Genomic DNA, 7,219 nt, shown 5'->3' with positions numbered 1-7,219 from the left:
TTAAGCAATCAAACTTGTTAAGACTTGATTATTTGAAATGAGTTTCATATAGACAATTGACCACTCAAGATGACCGACGATTCACGAACGTTAAAACTTGTAAAAACGACATAATGTTATATATATGGATATATATATATATATATATATATATATATATATATATATATATATATATATATATATATATATATATGATAAGTAAATATCTCACAAAGTATATTAACAAAGAGTTATATACATAAAAATGAGACTAGTGAATTAAGATACTCGAAACGATATATATAACGATTATCGTTATAACAACGTCTTACTAAATACATATGTATCGTATTAAGATATTGATACAATATATTTAACATGATAAAATGATAATTTAATATATCATTAAGTATGTTAACAATAAACTACATATGTAAAACAAGACTACTAACTTAAGAATTTCGAAACGAGACATATATGTAACGATTATCGTTGTAACGATATTTTAATGTATATATATCATATTAAGATATATTCATACATCATAACATCATTATAATGTAATAATTTAACATCTCATTAGATATAATAAACAATGGGTTAACAACATTAAATGAGATCGTTAACTTAAAGGTTTCAAAACAACACTTATATGTAACGACTAACGATGACTTAACGATTCAGTTAAAATGTATATACATGTAGTATTTTAAGATGTATTCATACACTTTTGAAAGACTTCAAGACACATATCAAAGTACTTCTACTTATCAAAAATGCCTACAATTACATTCTCGTTCAATTTCCATCAACAATTCTACTCGTATGCAACCGTATTCGTACTCGTACAATACACAACTTCTAGATGTATATACTATTGGTATATACATTCAATCATCAGATCCTTAGCAGCCCTTGTGAGTCATCAAGACATGTGGGAACCATCATTAGACAACTAGCATGACTTATGAGTAAGGAAACAAAAACAAGAACTCCTTTTTAACCCCACTCACCATTTCCACTCACCACCCACTCCATTTCACTTCCAATTCTCTTTCTAATTCTCTCTAAACACACACACACTCTCAAGAACGAATTTTCCAGTAAACTAATCATCATCTTCATCAAAAATTACTTCAAGTATCAAGCTATAATCATCATAGGAAGAACACTTCAAGAACACTTCGAAAATCCTTTCAAGTTTGCTAGTTTACTTTCAATCTTGCAAAATCCATTTCAAGTGATCATCTAACCTCAAGAAACCTTTGTTATTTACAGTAGGTTATCTTTCTAAATAGAGGTAATATTCATATTCAAGCTTTGATTCAATTTCTATAACTATAACTTTCTTAATTCGAGTAGTAATCTTACTTGAACTAGTTTTTCGTGTCATGATTCTACTTCAAGAACTTCCAAGCCATCAAAGATTCTTTGAAGCTCAAGTTATTTTTTCATCATTTCCAGTAGGTTTACCTACTTTACTTGAGGTAGTAATGATGTTCATAACATCATTCGATTCATATATATATATATAACTATCTTATTCGAAGATTTGAACATGTAATCACTAGAACATAGTTTAGTTAATTCTAAACTTTTTCGCAAACAAAGTGAATCCTTCTAACTTGACTTTTAAAATCAACTAAACACATGTTCTATATCTATATGATATGCTAACTTAATGATTTAAAACCTGGAAACACGAAGAACACCGTAAAACCGGACATACGCCGTCGTAGTGAAACCGGGGGCTGTTTTGGGTTAGAAAAATAAAAACTATGATAAACTTTGATTTAAAAGTTGTTCTTCTGGGAAAATTATTTTTCTTATGAACATAAAACTATATCCAAAAATCATGGTTAAACTCAAAGTGGAAGTATGTTTTTCAAAATGGTCATCAAGATGTCGTTCTTTCGACGGAAATGACTACCTCTTTAGTGAATGACTTGTAACCTGTATTTCTGACTATAAACTTATACTTTTTCTATTTAGTTTCATAAATTACAGTTCATTATGAAACCATAGCAACTTGAATCACTCAAAACGGATTTAAAACGAAGAAGTTATGGGTAAAACAAGATTGGATAATTTTGCTTGTTGTAGCTACGTGAAATTTGTAACAAATCTATACTAATCATATCCTAGCTAACTTATATTGTATTATACATGCATTCTAACATATATTATGTAATCTTTGGATACCATAGACACGTATACAATGTTTTGACATATCATATCGACCCATGTATATATATTATTTGGAACAACCATAGACACTCTATATGCTGTAATGCTCGAGTTTGCTATACAGGGTTGAGGTTGATTCCAAAAATATATATACTTTGAGTTGTGATCTAGCCTGATACGTGTATACACTGGGTCGTGGATTGATTCAAGATAATATATATTGATTTATTTTTGTACATCTAACTGTGGACAACTAGTTGTAGGTTACTAACGAGGACAGCTAACTTAATAAACTTAAATCATTAAAACGTAATAAAAATGTTGTGAATATATTTCGATCATACTTTGATGTATATGTACATATTGTTATAGGTTCGTGAATCGACCAGTGGCCAAGTCTTATTTCCGACGAAGGAAAAATCTGTGAAAGTGAGTTATAGTCCCATTTTTAAAATCTAATATTTTTGGGATGAGAATACATGCAGTTTTATAAATGTTTTACAAAATAGACACAAGTATGCGAAACTACATTCTATGGTTGGATTATTAAACCGAATATCGCCCTTCAAGTCTGGTAGCCTAAGAATTAGGGAAATGGCCCCTAATTGACGCGAATCATAAAGATAGATCTATTGGGCTTAACAACCCCAATTCAGGTTATGGATGGTTTAGTACTTCGAGATTATTATACAGACGAGAGGTTCTATTTTGGGGATATTCTATGCATTAAGTTAACGTCGGTTACCAGGTGTTCAACATATGAATGAATTTTATCTCTATGCAGTTTGCGAAATGCCTGATATGAGATGTATATTTATGAAAAAATGAAATCTTGTGGTCTATTATTATTATGATTTGATAATATATAGGTTAAACCTATAACTCACCAACATTTTTGTTGACGTTTTAAGCTTGTTTATTCTCAGGTGATTATTAAGAGCTTCCGCTGTTGCATACTAAAATAAGGACAAGATTTAGAGTCCATGCTTGTATAATATTGTTTAAAAACTGCATTCGAAGACATATATTGTTGTGTAATATTATTGTAAACCATTATGTAATGGTCGTGTGAAAACACTATATTTTAGATTGTCATTATTTGATAATCGTCGTAATATTTTTTAAACCTTTATCGATAAAATAAAGGTTATGGTTTGTTTTAAAATCGAATGCAGTCTTTGAAAAACGTCTCATATAGAGGTCAAAACCTCGCAACGAAATCAATTAATATGGAACGTTTATAATCAATATGAACGGTACATTTCAAAAATGCTTCCCACCATTGTACAAATTAGGCAACTTTCTAATCAAGTACTCGAGTGCCTTGTCATTACTAGAAGCATTGTCAACTGTCATCGTCATAACATTTTTTATCCCTCAATCATGTAAACACTCTAACAAAGCACGACCTATATCATCTCCCTTGTGACTATCAATGGGTTTAAAGTTAATAATTCTTTTATGCATTACCTATTCGTCATCAATGAAATGGGCCATGAGAACCATATAGTTCACCCTTTGACAAGAAGATGTCCAAGTATCTGTAGTCAAGTGAATGGCATTTGTCGGTTTGCTTAAATAAGACAATAATTTTTTTCGTTCCTCTACATAATATTTTCCAACATCCCTAGATATAGTGTGGCGTGATGGCAATGTAACCTTATCATTTAAAGAATTAATTAACTCAACAAAAGCTTCATTTTCTACCAGTTTAAATGGGCACTCTGCAACAACAAACATGTTTAATATAGCCTTTTTAATTTTAACCTCATCATTGTAGAGACCCGTCCTAATCCATTTGGACGAAGTCTTCAACATATGGTTCTATTGCGAGGTACTGAACTCTATATGCCATGAACGATTCCATGTAATATCTTTAAAATGAGCAAATGCACAGCGGAAGATTTCTTTCAGACCTGAGAATAAACATGTTTTAAAAGTGTCAACCAAAAGGTTGGTGAGTTCATAAGTTTATCATAAACAATAAAATTCATCATTTTGATAGACCACAAGATTTATATACGGTACACCTATCTCGTGTACGAAACCATTTTTCATAATGCTTAGCAGAGTAGGTTCGTATCCTTTTCTCCCCCGTACGTTGCCTCGCGAATTTTAAATAACCGTACACATATCTCGTGCACAAAAATAATACACATAACCTGTGTATAAAAATCATTCTCTCGATACATAACATTCACTTTACTTTCATTGCTCAGCTTGGTAACCGACCTTAACATATAATGCGCATCAATAATATCCCCAAAACAGAACATCTCGTCTGTATAATATATAAACTTCGAAGTACTAAACACCACGCCCACTAGCACTTCCGTCTAGTGAACATTCTGGGGGGGGGGGGGGTGTCAAACCCGATAGCTACCTTTAGGATTCGCGTGAATTAGGGCCATACCCGTTTCTAATTCTTAGGTTACCAAGCAATAATAATCAGGGGAAATATTCACAACAATTAGTGGCAATTATAACGTCCAACTAATTCAATAATAATCCACATAACTTCTGTCTGCATAATAATTCATTCGAGGAATGTTTTGCTTGTGTCTATCTCGTCAAACATTTATAAAAGTATCTCAGTCCAAAAATATAGATTTCAAAGGCAATTAATAAAGCAGTTGTAAAACAGTTATTAAAACAGCGCATGTATTCTCAGTCCCAAAAATGTAAAGAGTAAAAGGGAATCAAATGAACTCACTATCCAATATTTTGTAGTAAAAATATTCATATGACGAAACTGAACAATGCAAGGTTGGCCTCGGATTCACGAACCTATATCATTTGTATATTTATTAAAATATATAATCGTAATCGAACAAGTTTATATATTATATCTTAAATTATATACTATACTTATTTAGTTTGTGTATATATTCAAAATGTTTAATATTTGTATAGTTATATTAATATATATTTGATTAGTATTTTAATAAAAATATCTAACATGTTATATATGAATATTTATATAAACTTTGTTAATATGATTAAAACATACTTACAACCTTAATAATATCTTTAAAACTTTTATTTTCATAAACGTAATTATTGTTAGTAATATTGATTCAGATAATGCTGATAATAATAATAACGATAGTTTTAATGAAAATGAAATAATAATTTAGTAAAAATAATCATAATCATGATAATGATACTTATTCTAATAGAAATAAAATAGTAAAAATCATATTTTAATGATGTTAATAATATTAGTATTAATTATAATTTTAATTATAATCATAATAATAATATTGAATGATACTTAATACTTATTTTAGCATTACTAATAATAATAATTATATTACTTGTAATAATAATAATAATATCTAATAATAACAATACTAGTAACACATATAATAATATTTAGTAGTAATAATCATACTATTAATATTAAGTGTTATTTAATAATACTAATAATTATAATACTACTAATAATGATAATAATCAAATTAATGATAATACAATTGATAATAATTATAACAATAATAATAATAACAATAATAATAATAATAAAGATTTTTGAAATTAAAAACTACCTCAAAATCCTTCTTTAAAAACAAATTGTCCTGAACCGGGCTCGAACCCAAGACTTCCTGTTGCTCCGGTACCACATCAAACCACTAACCATCTAAATTTTTCTAAAATTACTCACAGGTTAAATCCTTTTAACCTTAATCCTGTCTGTCATCTTCTTAAAACCTATCAAATTAACTAGCATTATCATTATTTTATATCATCATCTTTATTTTCATTACTTATCATTATCAGATGCATATCATCATCATCATTAACATAACCTAACCCTAATCATTATCCTAATCATCATTAAATCATAACTCGCCATCATCATCATCGTGATTATTATGTATCGTTAATATCATTATCGAATCATCCGTATCATAATCAGCGACTTAACCTCATCTATTTAACCTTAACCTACATATGATCATTATCATATTATCTCATCGACAACATACACCATCGTCCTATTCATCTTAACATCATCAACATAATACATCATCAACCATTATCATTTATACTTCATTGTTTTTGTTACCGTACATCATCACTTAGCATAACATTCACACTCTTCATCCGTAATCTTCATCGTATATCATCTTTATTATCCTAATTATCATCATAATCATTATCTAAATTAAAATATCATCATCATCGTCCACATACCATTATCCTTTCATTTTTGTAACATGACCCGAAGTGAGCAGCAGCAGGAAGAGGGTTGCAGGCCTGATTGATCGTGGTAATTTTGTTACAGGTTCAATTATAGAGCAGCTATCCACAACAGGCCCAAAATGTCAAAGCCCAAGAAACATATTAGTCTAGCCCAATATGATTAATTCTATTCCTATGTTGTGGGGTGTGGGTCTGTTTACGAGAAGTGCACCAGGAGTAAAATAAAAAGAAAAATCGAAACAGGAAAATGATTGTAGCATTGCAAGTGGGTTTATTTATTTAATAGCTGTCGGCCATTATAGAAAAGTGATACTTAGTAACATCAATTGCATCGGTTCTCTTTGTGGGTTTGAAACTGAATATATATACCTGATCAACGAGATAGCAGTAGCAGCATGTGAGGAAAAAAAAAAATATATAAACAGAAAATGGTAACGAGCAACAGGAATCAAATAGGGTTTGGTGTTTAACGATGGTTAGTGGTGATGAGTTCAAAACAGAAAACAGAAAGATTATGTTGGGTTTCGATGGTTAGCTCGTCAAGGTGTCTATGGTGATGGTTTGGGTTCTTATAAACAGGAAATTCGAGCAGCAGTAGTTGCTGCAATCGTAAGCCATGAATCGAGAAGGAAAAAAAATATAGAGAGAGAGTATGAGAGATAGAGAGAGAGAAAGATGGTTGTTGACGGTTTGAAGGTGGAGGTTGGCGATGATGAAGGGTTATGGTGGTTCTCGGTGGTAGAAGGTGAGGTGTTTGTAGTTGGTTGACCGGCGGTTCAAGTGACGGGTTGTTGATTCATGGGAGAGGATGCAATGGTGGTTGTAGTTTCGGTTTTAATAGAAA

This window comes from Rutidosis leptorrhynchoides, chromosome 2 (assembly GCF_046630445.1).
Source record: "Rutidosis leptorrhynchoides isolate AG116_Rl617_1_P2 chromosome 2, CSIRO_AGI_Rlap_v1, whole genome shotgun sequence".
NCBI lineage: Eukaryota > Viridiplantae > Streptophyta > Magnoliopsida > Asterales > Asteraceae > Rutidosis > Rutidosis leptorrhynchoides.
The sequence above is the reverse complement of the archived record's forward strand: the minus strand, read 5'-3'. Positions refer to the sequence as shown.